Here is a 12,729-nt window from a genome sequence, read left to right as displayed (position 1 = left end):
CTTTCTATTTTATTGTTAGCACAATAGGGCTGCATGTCCATGGGATGCACTCCCACCAACTTCGATACTCAACTAAGCACTAAATACAACAGAAAACAACAACAACCAAATTATTTAAAACCAGCCAGCCAGCCCTCCCGTAAACCATACTACCTATGAAGCAACGACTTCACCATCCCCCTCATGATATAGAATCAAGGAATAATTCGTAAGGAAAAAGGCAAAAATGCAAAAATAAAAGCATTGACAACAAAAACTTCAACTCCAATACGAAGGAACAAAAACATAATTTCACAACCCTGCAATCAAATTCTCCACAACCATACAACCTGGCAACCTTAAGTTTAACGACCTAGGAAATTGTTGTTGAGAACATATGCATAAAAGACAGGGTGTGTGTACGTGTGTATGTTTGTTTACAGAATGGCATCAGCGGCGACGGCGGGAGTGTGTATGTGTTTGCCATGGAGAATTTAAGTGAGTGTTGGTGTTTTGTCGTCATGTTGTTGCTGTTGCGGTTGAAGTTTTATGTTGTGCACAATAATGCCTGTCGTCCATTCGTTTCTTTTATTTGTTTTGCACACCAGTGCATGTGCACACTGCTGCTTGTTTGTTTGCCTGCCCGGTTTCGCTGTTACTGCCTTATTTAAACCCTTCATGTTGTTCAGTTCTCTAGTTTTGTCTGCACCATACACATACATGAAATATATTTTTGCGCTCCAACGAAAATCTGCACAACAAGGACCCCTGGCTTGGCTTTAACCCGGGATAGCAAAGCCAGTCAGCCATCCAACAATGCGACGAAGGAAAAAAAAACAACTGAGTCATCAACAGAGACATGCTCTCTAATTCTCATTCATGCTCTTTGGTATCGGGCAACTACTATTCTCGCATCTTGTTTTCCTTAACAGCAAACATACATACAACCACATACATATACATTTAGAAACATATATACTTACCAACAATGCCAACAGAAAATCAGGGGTTTAAGCCTTGAGGTGATGGATTTTTTTCTCAGATTGGCTAAGTGTATATGTACGTGTGTTCATGAGGCTTGACTTGGAATCTTTCTTCTTAGCCATGGCTTAAAAATGACTGATGATTTTTCGTTACTCTTTCTTAAATTCTTGTTCTTTAATTTTTTTCATGATTGTTGCTGGTGCTGTCTACATCGTCTTCTTCTTCTTCCACTTAATGATCTCTGCAGTTCACTGGTAACAATGATTATGATGACGGAGATGTTGTTGTTGTTCTTGTATATACATATAAGGTTGACTGAAGACGCAGACCGCTGGAAGGATGGATGGATGACCTGTTGTTAGTGATGATGATGATGGGGATGGTTGGTTGGCAGGTAAAAAAAATGGTTCATTTGGTTTCCTCTTATAACAATTTCTTTGTTCTTTGCTCGTTCTTAAGCGGACCAGTGTATCATGTGAACATGCACTCATCTATATGTACATACATAGGTTCATTTATAACTACACAGACAATCCAAACTCAAATAAAAAGTTTAGTTTTTGTTTTATTACATTTTTGCTACCAAAACCGTTGAACTCCCTTCATTTCCTTTAGGCCTTTAAATACTTTATACATTCATGCATACACATCCATTCCCTATATACGTTTGTAAGTCTGTATGTAGGTATATATGCTGTGTGTAATGAATGACAATCCCGCTTTTTGTTTGGTTTGGAAGGAAAGAAGTTTTCTCTCCATCTTTCTAACGCAACAGTGTTGCCAACTTTACTAAAAATGGTGAATTGCGAAATGACGATATTTAATTAAAATGTTTAATATGTGCAAATAAAAAAAATTAAAAACTGTTGGGTTGGGCTGAAGCTTATACACCCTCCACCATAGATTTCATTTGCCAATTCCTTTGAACTAATTCTCATTAACATTGCATTAAGGAACAGGGAATTATTCTCTTTTATAAATTAGTGCTGTTCGACTAAGTTTTAGCCGAGTCCGAATGGAGTGTTAATAGAGGAGGTATTTGGCTTAGATTTTGAAAAGACGTCATTCGAATTACGGTATTTAAGGGTTTCAAACCTCAAATCGGTTAATGTGTAATCTAAATCAGGGCATGGACTGATTGGTATTCTATTAGCCGAGGATGTTGGAGCCTCAACGGATTGGAATTGCGTTGAGCTTTGTTTTTGCAGAATGGAACTATGCTAACAATGTAAAAAAGCAACGCGTATTGCTTTTGTGGAATTTGTTTACCGAGTTGCATTTCTACAACGCAAAGCTCAAAAACAAAGCTCAACGCGCTCATTCTATTTTGGGCTAAAGAAATCCAAACGTCAAATCGGTAGACCGGCTTATATGAAAGCGTTATCTGGTTATGAACGGATTCGGCTCATACAAGGTGTGAATGTTGCAGTTAGCAAATCGGTAGATTGGTTTATATGAGAGATTCATTATGAACTGGCAGATTGTTTACATAGAAGCTGTAGCATACACCAAGTATGACCTGAATCGGTTCATAACGCAAGTTCTCTTTCAAACGATGTTCAAACCCACCACAGAAGTTTTCGTGTAAAATTTCAAACAAATCGGATTATAATTGCACCCAATAGGGAATAGAGAAGTGAAATCGTTAAGTTGGTGTAACCGGGGGCTATGAAGTCTTCATGCAAAATTTCGGGCAAATCGGATTAGAATTTTACCATTGACAGGTTCAAGAAATCAAATCGGAACATTGGCGAAGCTTTATCTAAACACGGTCTAATATTGTCCACGCGCGTTTGGAGACCCATCACCATAGATATCTTCAAAAAATTTTACAATTAAGATCTACATTGTTTTTTTGAGGATCAGCCCGACGGATTAGTAGGAAACTCGAAAGGGAAATCGAATAATTTTGAGGTTATAACAGCTAATGGGCGCGTCTGTGTGGTGTGGGTGTATGTGATCATAGCTCTCAATAGCCAAATATCTACCAAGTGGGCAAAAATCAAGTTTTCAAGGGGTTAAAAAATTCTCACAATGGGGAGTCAGTAAATTAAGAGGATTTTCTGCTTGTGAATATATCTAAGCCGTATTTGATGAGGTTATTCTAGGGGGTATACTCCAGATGCCAAATTAGCAAAAAAGAAAACAGTTCTAAGCACAGATCGCTTTACATGGAGCTATATCTGCTTATTAACCTAATTAGTGCTTTTTACTGTGGTATTGGGTCCGTTTATAAATTTCACATGCTAAATTCTTGGCAAAAATTGGGTCCATCGGGGAGAAGAAGTCATATTTAAGGTCTGTTTATGTGAAGATTATGTTTTAATTCTTATCTAAACCGTAATTGGTGTACCAAATTTCCAATTCCAATGCTTAAGACCAATGATAAGCTATCTGCTTTTTATAGCCTAAATCGAAAGTTTTGCAGATGGGAGAAACATCTTTGGTAAGAGGCTTTTTACTTTCTATCTAGTACTTCACAAGTTTCCCCAGCATTTGCAAGGGATAACAATCGCTGAAAACTTTTTGATTTTGCTAGGATTTGAACCCAGGCGCTCAGTGTCATAGGGACGTGCTAACCTCTGTGCGGCAGTGGACGTCAGAACAAGTTTAATCAATAAAAAGTTGGTTAGGTTAAGTTGAAAGTCCATACCATTCTACGCCCCTAAGTCGTTTCAAGTCTGGTATTTTGTTCCCAACTCATTTCTGGAGTCTACTAGCCGCAAAAGTCGGGCAATGACATAATAAATGTTCCAACGTCTCATCGTGTTTCCCACCTGTCACACATGGTATCACTTGGCGCATCTATTCTGCACAAGTCTGCTCGTAGTCCTATGTGTCCCGTTATTATACAGAATGCTATACTGATCTCCTTCTTACTCCCTTTCAGTAATAGCCTCAAATTTGACACTTCCAAATCAGTTTCCTCTCCAAGATAATTCCTAAATATTTGACCTATTCGTGTATCGACATCTTTCTTTTGAGGAAACATGGCGCGTCAATTTGAACCACATTCGTTTTTATCCAGAACAGGCAGATTTCTGTCAGGGTTAACATCCAGACCCGCTCATATGCCATCTCGGAGACCTTTTGGGCCTTTCTGCATAGTTAATTCGGATACCTAACCCTAAGTATTATAACAGACTGGTCTGCCTAACAGACTGATTAAAATTCCTTGCCCCTGAGTACGACTTTCTGCCTTATCTTAATCTCATGGGACACACAAACCATCCACCTGCTTCTGGTTTACACAGTCTCTAAGGACTAGGTCCAAACTGTGCTGGACTAACGATCAGTATGTCGGTCCTTATATTGTTAAAATTAACAAAATTTTCAATCTAAAAAGGAAATCGTGAAAATATGGATTTCTCGATTATTTTTTTTTTTGTAAATAGTAGATTGTGAAGCGAAAAAATTGCCGATGTTATTCTTTAGAGCAAAATTTTAAAATAAAAATAACTTAGTCCCGAAAACTAAAATTTTGCGGATTTTTTCACTATTTCTTTTATATGGGGTTTCACTGTGAAATCTGAACTTAATACTCACCATTATAGTGGGTACTATGTTCGCTTTTCCCGAAATTTCATGATTACTTTTCTTAGATAATAGATTTTGAAGCTAGAAAACTTGCTGATGTAGGACATTTTCCAACAACTTATGAACAATTTTTTATAAAAGTGTTATGTTATCATTGAGATTTGTGTAGTGTTTCAAAAAGTAACCGCGAAAAATATGTGTTTTCAATTGTGAAAAACGAACATAGTACCATTCATTACGCACGTAGAGAGCAATCTGTTTCATTTGCCTTTGAGCTACCACCATGTTCCCTAGTTTACCTAATAAAACACAAAAGTTTACTGTGTTCAAATTTGTCAGTGAAATTCAAAGCAAATACTAAAAAACTCTTAATGATAATATAATAACTTTTTTAAAATTTCATCATATATGACGAGGGAATGTCCCACTTTATGAAATTAGCATGCTTTTGCTTCGATATTTATTATCTTAAAAAGTAATCATGTACAAATGTTTATTTTCACTGTAAAACACGTTCATTATACTGGCCATTCATTTTAAACGTTTTTTCATTTCTATAACGCCAGATAGTAATAGAAAAGCAAGTAGTTGGCATCCCTGCTGGAAATAGTTCTTGTTTCTTTATTTCTCTCCCTCTTTGTTGTTATTTTTTTACTTCTGCTTTATTTTGGCTTGTTTTTGCCGCTTGGCTTTTTGTTATCATTGTTGTTGTTGCAAAGGAAGTCTGCTTTTCTCTCCGTAAGTCTGTTCTCTGGTTCTCTTCTTGGGAGAGCGTCTGGTTGATTTTGTGTGAGTGAGATGCGCGCTTATGAGTGTGTGCGGGTTTCTGGCTGTACAACAAATTTTTACCATTTTCTATATCATTCTGTTGTCGTTCTTCGTCGTCGTCGCGCGTATATTTCGTTTGTACGCCCGTTGTCCGTTGAATTTGTAGTTTTACTCTTTATTTTTTGTTGTTCAATCGGCGTCACCCCTTGGAAAAAGAATAAATGCCTAACTAACTTTAAAAAGAAATAAAAATTTTAACACCGAAAAAATTAAAACAGAAAAGTTAACAGTAAAACAAACATAAGCAAAATTTTTATTGAAAACAACGCAAAAAAGTTTAAACAAAAAGAGTAAAATTTGTTGATAAAACACATTCATATGTATATACATATGTATATGCATTTGTAACAATATTTGTGGTGAAACAAGAGCAAAAAAAGAAATAATCTTTACAAAAAAAGGTGAATAATAATATTTTTGATATGTATGTAATCGAATATGTAATTTTAAAATAGAAATTAAGGTAGAGTAAGTGTGAAATTTGAAAAAGAATATTAACACACAATGTGGTGGAAAGAAAGAAGTGTTTAAAACTGTGGTGCAAATTTCGCTTTGAAACTACATGATGAAACAAGCAAACCAAAAAAAAGCGCTTGTATATCTGTCAGTTGTTCTAAAAATTGGTGGCGATAACAACGCGCCGCGCGCTTACTGCTGCTGCCATTGTGAGTGAACCATACTTCTGCTTTTTTTTTTGTTTTGTTTAACCAAGCAACAGCGAACATCAACAACATCGTGCCTGCTCACATTAATCATGGATTAAAATTAAAAAAAAAAACCAGAAAAAAGTTCTCAAGAATTTTGTGATTTCAAAACGACTTGAACCAAGAAAACAAAACACAAAAAACCAAAAAAAAGACTTCAAACAATTTATGAGTGAAAAATCGCCGTCAAATGATGATGGCGGCGTTGTAGAAGAGAAGGTTGGATTATACAAAAGAATGCTGGATCAGCATAAATATACGTGTGTGTATGTGTGCATGGATAAAATTGTGAAATTTCTTATTGAGAATTAAAAAAGTATGCAAAATTAAACATGTATAGAACAGAAAAAAAATGTTCATACAAAATTTAATAAAATTATGTTTTATTAGAGTATAAACTAAAAACAATATCAAGAGGATTCTGCTGCCAGTAAAGGTGTTCTTTTTTAGCGATTTACCTAAATTGCCTAATGGTATTATTTGCTTTGTCCCCGTTTTGGATAAAATCCCAAAAATTTCCCGTTTGCTGAAATATGTCAATGCAGCGTTTTTTTTTTCGCCACAGTTAAGCTGAAATAACGAACAGTGAAAACAAAAACCATTTTCTTCGCTTATTTCATATGGTGCAATGAATATCAAATTTTAACAGATGGTAAAGGGAAATATGAGCTGCTCTTATTGTTGAACGAGAAAATGTATTGGTTAAGATGAATTATGTGGTAAACGTATCCATTTGGACAGTGTAAAGACTTAGATTGAGCAATTGCGGGGGTCAATAAACTTGGGATAGTGTTGTGCATGAACTTTTTGGTAATTGTCAAAAGAAGAATGAATCTATAACAAAGAAATGTTGTTAACAATTGCAGTCTTCTTTTTTAAAGAAATGCAAGGAAAAATTGCTTATTAATTGCAATATTTTTATTAAATAATTAATACAAAAGATTTTTTTTACCAAATTGTTTACAAACATCACAGTGAACATGCAACTACACTTGGTTTCCCTTTATCTGGAGAAAAAATATTTTTTATTTTTATGCTGCACATATTTTTATCTATTTGATTGAAAGAAAGTGTTATTGTGAACGAGTATAATAAACTTGCCGAAACGCTTATTTCTAATAATTGCATCCAAAATTGAGTTTTTGGTCGATACCGTATTTTTTTCATATATATATTTTTTTATTTATTACCATTCCCGTTAAACGGAAAATTTGCTAAAGTTTTTACCAGAACATTTGTTGAATTTGCAGTTACAAGGTTACTAAGCTTGTATGCAACATGGATCATAGATTACGCCATAATGTTTATAATTGTTTTCATAGCAAAATAACGAAGACGGTATCGATAGACCAAAACATGGAAAGGTCCCCATTAACATTTTGTCTTTAATAAATTTGTAGAACCCCACTTACAATTCTCCAAATTGTATTCAAAAGTTCAAATTGGCGTGGTTCAAGAAATGTGTTAAGTTTGTTAACAATACCTAAATTTATTTTGATTCGTTTATAAAATTCATCAAATGCATAAGCTCTTTTTAATGTTATCACCTCGCGCCAAATGCTTTATCGCATGATATGGATAACTATCCGTTGCAGCTTATAACGGAAAATTATCCATGACGTCAGGCTTGCGGAAATTGCACAAATACATTATTGTTATAAAAGATTTTGCTGTACCATTCACAATAGATGAATTCTTAACCTATTATTTTTTTTAACGTAGAGTGGAAATCATAGAAAAAGATTTGATACATCAAGGTCTGTACATCATTGATACATCAAGTAAAATCGATCGAAATCTCTATTGTGAATTATGCAGTTCTTTATTGAACAAATATTTTTGAATTAAAATTTAAAAATCGTAAAAATTTGACATTAAAGTGACTATAAAAGTGGTAAAACATCCATTAAATACGAGACGCATTCTCCTTCGCTACGAAAGCACAATCGATCACCTTTGCTTTAATTCGGCCCCTGGTTAGGAAAAAATGTTTATACCATGCGAACTTTACGCTGTAGATCATAAAGATAAGAGCTGGCATACTATTGATACTCCTCCCATTCCAAATTTTTCTTCAAAACTATCGATAGTAACGACACACTCTTTAATTTTAAAATATGCATATTTTCAAAGAAAACACATAAAAACTATTAAATTTGACTGGGCCGAGCTTTGATTAGCCCCATTCCTGAATACCTGTACACTGCCAATAAGCTATATATTGAGGTATTGGTTGACCCGTCTTCGATCAAGGATAAGTTATTGGGTTGCCCAAAAAGTAATTGCGGATTTTTCATATAGTCGGCGTTGACAAATTTTTTCACAGCTTTTGTCTCTGTAATTGCATTCTTTCTTCTGTCAGTTATCAGCTGTTACTTTAAGCTTGCTTTAGAAAAAAGTGTAAAAAAATATATATGAATAAAGTTCATTCTAAGTTATATTAAAAATGCATATACTTTTAAAAAATCCACAATTACTTTTTGGGCAACCCAATAAAACCCCTTCTGGTTTTTGCCCTTCTGACTCACTTAAAGTTCGAATTTCTCACACCTAAGGCTATGACCCACTATCTGTTCCGCAGTGTTATTAGCTCACAAAAAAATAAATTTGCCTTAAATTGGAAGAATTTCTACTAAAAAACATGCGTTTGACTTATGAGTTAAAAAGTTGTGAGCTAACCATTATTTTTTTTACGACAAAAGGGGGTGCAATTTTGACAAAAGAGTTATATTTTAACGATAGTATCGATAGTACAAAAAGTAATCAATATTAACGCAATAATTATCTCGATACTATCGGTAGTGCCATCGATAGTTTGCCAGCTCTTTTATATACTCGTTTATAAACAGGTCCTTTCCCACTGACTAAAACCTGAATCGGACAACACTCACTTATATGAGAGAAGTGTCCTCTGTTCCTTAATGGTTTATTTGTGGGCACGTTTTCAACATCTACAACAGGAAGTGTACATTAAATTCGACATTCCATTTGCAACAATGAAATATTGATCTAAGCCAGCATAAAGTATATTTCCTTGATCGCCATGACATACGTGCTAGAGGTTGTCACTCGAAACACACATATATTTTAGATTGATGTAGCATCATTTTGTATATAACTTCTTTTATGACTTTATTTAGTTTCCATATAAAGCAATTCCACGATTTCTTTTTAGTCTGAATCGGGGGAACAACCTGATATAGCTTCCATATTAATCGAGAATCTTGAGGGAGAATTGCAGTCGTAATTTTACAAGAAATTCATTTACACTGGTATTCACCAAGCTTAATGCAGCATTGAAGTAGGCTTATTTGACAGTTCTATAAAAAAATCCGTCAATAAACCTATTTTAAAGCTGCATACAATTTTCTGAATATGGGGACTAATGTTTATTTCGCAATTCACAATACAGTACCCCTGCAAAATGTTTGCTTCCAAAGATGTTGAAAATGTAGTTTTTGGGGATCTGCACCAAATCTTGTGATTTTAACATAGGAATATCGCACGAAAAATGGAACGTAAAGTCGGCGTAGAAAATTTGGCCATAGAAACACATTTTGTAAGGGTGTGGCGAAACTCATTTTTAAAGTCTATAATCGCACAATATATTTTTTTCTTATGACAGTTGCTATTGTTAAAGTTGTACACATAGTATGTATGTAATGAATGAAACTAATATTTGAAAATCACTATATCAAAATAGCGCTTTTAGTTTTTCGATTAGATCGGTGCTCTGTTCCTTCTGACAAAAACAAAAAGAGACCAGCTGTTGAATAAAAGCAACAACAAATTAAACTGTTTTCAAAACTATAGCAATTTGTGTGCATAAAATAATAAAATTTGTTCACATTTTTAGGTTATGTCATACAAAAATAACATACTATTGTGATAGCAAAAATGATGAATCAGGAGCCGAATTACGCATATGTGGTCGAGTGCGCATTAGTAGTGAATGAAATTTTATGTCAAATTTAATGTGTTTTATACCACTTTTATACTCACTGTAATATAAAATTTGTTATAAATTATAAACAATTAAAAAATTCACGTTCAATAAAAAAATTCACAATGGAGAGATTTCGAACAAATTTACTCGTTCACGTAAGCGGCCCCAGGCTTAAGCAGAATGTCAGTGTACGGGTTTGCCATGATATGTTTTTCACACTTAAGTGTGGCCACCTGCAGAAATACCTCTATTGTGAATGGCTAAAAAATGTATACCAATGATTTACAAAATTACATTCACAAATTTAGTTTGACTTCGAAAAAATAATTAGTACCGTTTTGTACTAGCCTTATTTCTGAACTGGTATTTATTTTAAAACCAATCTGTTATTAGTTAATTAGTACCAAACCGTTATTGATTATTCCCTAATGAACCAAAAAGAAAAACATTGAAAATAATTTTAATCTAATTTTATTTCGATTATTTATGTTAATAATAACAAAGAGTTATGTTACACCGTGTCCAAACTCAAACTATCGTGTTTTGATGTAGAATGACTTTAGAATATGTACTAATGCAATTTTCACCTCTTTCGAGTATTTGACAAGGTTTTTACGCATTCAAATTTTATTAAAACATTTTATTTATTTGTTTTACAAATATTATAAAATATTTTATATTTTATAATATATTTTTCAATATTCTAAGAACAAAGCACAAAAACATTTCTGGCGCGATGACAATCCATACGTATGTGACGCCGCCAATTCTAAATAGCCTCCTTTGGTATTGAATTAATACCAAATAATATTAAAAATCAAATTACCGTCATTTTTCTATCAGTGTTCGTTAACCCTTGTACTATCATCCGCAGGAAAATTGTCCAATAATTGGTTACGAAATATTTGGCGTTTTATTGGACTACGTATCAGAAATCAAAGTCATACAAAGACCAGGCATGGTAACGTCAATACTTTAGTACTGTCCGATTCATGGTGTCCCGTAGTACACCTCGACCCGTTTAGTATTTTTCCAAGACCAAAGAATTGTTTGAAAAATTTGGATGTTTTTCAAGCCTTTTTTATCTTTACAGGCGAGTAGTTCTAACTTTACGAAATCCACTACTGCAAAATATATTTCTTTATTCTTATTCGATTTGGTTATGATCGTTCGTCGCACTATCGAATTTGCATTATTAATGACGTTTGGGGATTGAAAGTGGGCAAATATCGACTTATGCTTAGATAAAGATACCATATACTATTATTATCGGCATTTCCATTGAAATTCATAGGTTGTTGTTGTTGTAGCAGTGTATTGTATACTGAGGCGGCAGCCCCAACCGAAGAAGAACTTCATCGGGTCAATCCGGTACATACAACCGGCTGCCATGGAATTGAAAATTCATAGGTGAAATCTTTAAGTGAGTTCCCACATTCACCCTCAATAGGATACCGATATATTCAGTAGAAGCTTGAAAATTGTTAAGAACATGTTATTGGTACACCTAACTTCGGTTCAAAATTCCTGTCAACATTTCTAAGGGGGAAAAAAGACCGTATTGTAACGTTTGAACAATTTTTCACGTCAAATAATAAGATTTTTTACAAAGCAGACTTTCTTTCTCCACTCGAATATTTTTGAAACCTTTATGCAAAACTTAATGTACTTATTCGGCCAACAAAGTACATTTTTAATACCACTTGAAAATGTGTATGTTCCATCCCTGCAAACGACACACAACAAAGGTAACTCCTATGAAACAGAGTTGCTTGTGACCCAGTTTTTAATTAGCAATTAACTGAAGCGTAATTTGTATTGACGCGGCGACATGTCGCTACTATTTTAACATATTTTTTTGTAAACAGACAAACATAATGACAAATTCTTCTCCTGAAAAAAGTCCTTCATTTCTTTTGATGCTCGTTTCCTTGGTCAAATTGGCTAGACTCTTTCCCTCTTTGGAAGAATAAATAACATACATGAAAATATATATTTTTTAAATATTTATATAAAATTACTTAAAATGGAAACTCTTTTTACACAAATATCTTAAAAAAGATTAACATTGGCCCCTTTGATTTTTATTCTATAACGTAATCTAAGCTCTTCAGCATAAAAGATTGTAGTCTTTAAACAGTCTCTACAACATTCTTATACTTTCTCTTATTTCCCCAAGGGGTTGACCGTATGCCTTGTTTTCAATATTTATGGCAACTCTTGCAAAGCCAAAGCTACGACGCACCAACACGTATAAACTGTACATATGAATGTGTGTGCGTTGCGTACGCTGCATGGAGAATATTCTAAATTTTCTGGAAATGAAGAGAAACAAACTCAGTTCTCTTACTGAGGCAAACGAAAACTCTTGTTTACTCACTCGGTCATAGCGCACTGCGCTTTTGCATAGGGTCTTGTTTCTATTTAACAATGATGTCAATTGATAGTACTGAAATTTTTCACCGCAAGTAGTAACACTAAAGGCATATTGTGTGTGTGTTCTTCTTAAAATACAGAAAACAATAATTTTATTATGTTGTATTAAGAGCTCTCCTCATAGTGCACCAAGCGGTTTATATATAATTTTCAGAATTTTCTATACCTATTGTGAAAAACGCGTCTTTCCAATACTTAAGAGTATGCATTACTCAAAGCCCTGAACATGCCATGCTGCTTTGTTGTCTTGTTTTGTTTGAATATTCGCTTTGCTACTTTTTTCTCGTTGGTAAAATTTCTTTTTTTTTTGTTTTG

At 34.0% G+C, this 12,729-nt stretch overlaps 1 protein-coding gene across 5 annotated transcripts in view; it reads left to right on the top strand.

The window, feature by feature from the left end:
- The first annotated feature begins 1,193 nt into the window (after window positions 1-1,193).
- The window catches only part of LOC106090733 (brain tumor protein), a 55,780-nt gene continuing 44,244 nt past the window's right edge, over window positions 1,194-12,729 (top strand). For 2 of the 5 annotated variants that reach the window (XM_013257016.2, XM_013257020.2), the window contains exon 1: window positions 5,374-5,729. The gene's annotated coding sequence lies outside the window, so the exon portion shown is untranslated. The other 3 variants (XM_059365958.1, XM_013257017.2, XM_059365959.1) reach the window with 3 other exon arrangements.

This window comes from Stomoxys calcitrans, chromosome 3 (assembly GCF_963082655.1).
Source record: "Stomoxys calcitrans chromosome 3, idStoCalc2.1, whole genome shotgun sequence".
Taxonomy (NCBI): Eukaryota; Metazoa; Arthropoda; class Insecta; order Diptera; family Muscidae; genus Stomoxys; species Stomoxys calcitrans.
The sequence above is the reverse complement of the archived record's forward strand: the minus strand, read 5'-3'. Positions and strand labels throughout refer to the sequence as shown.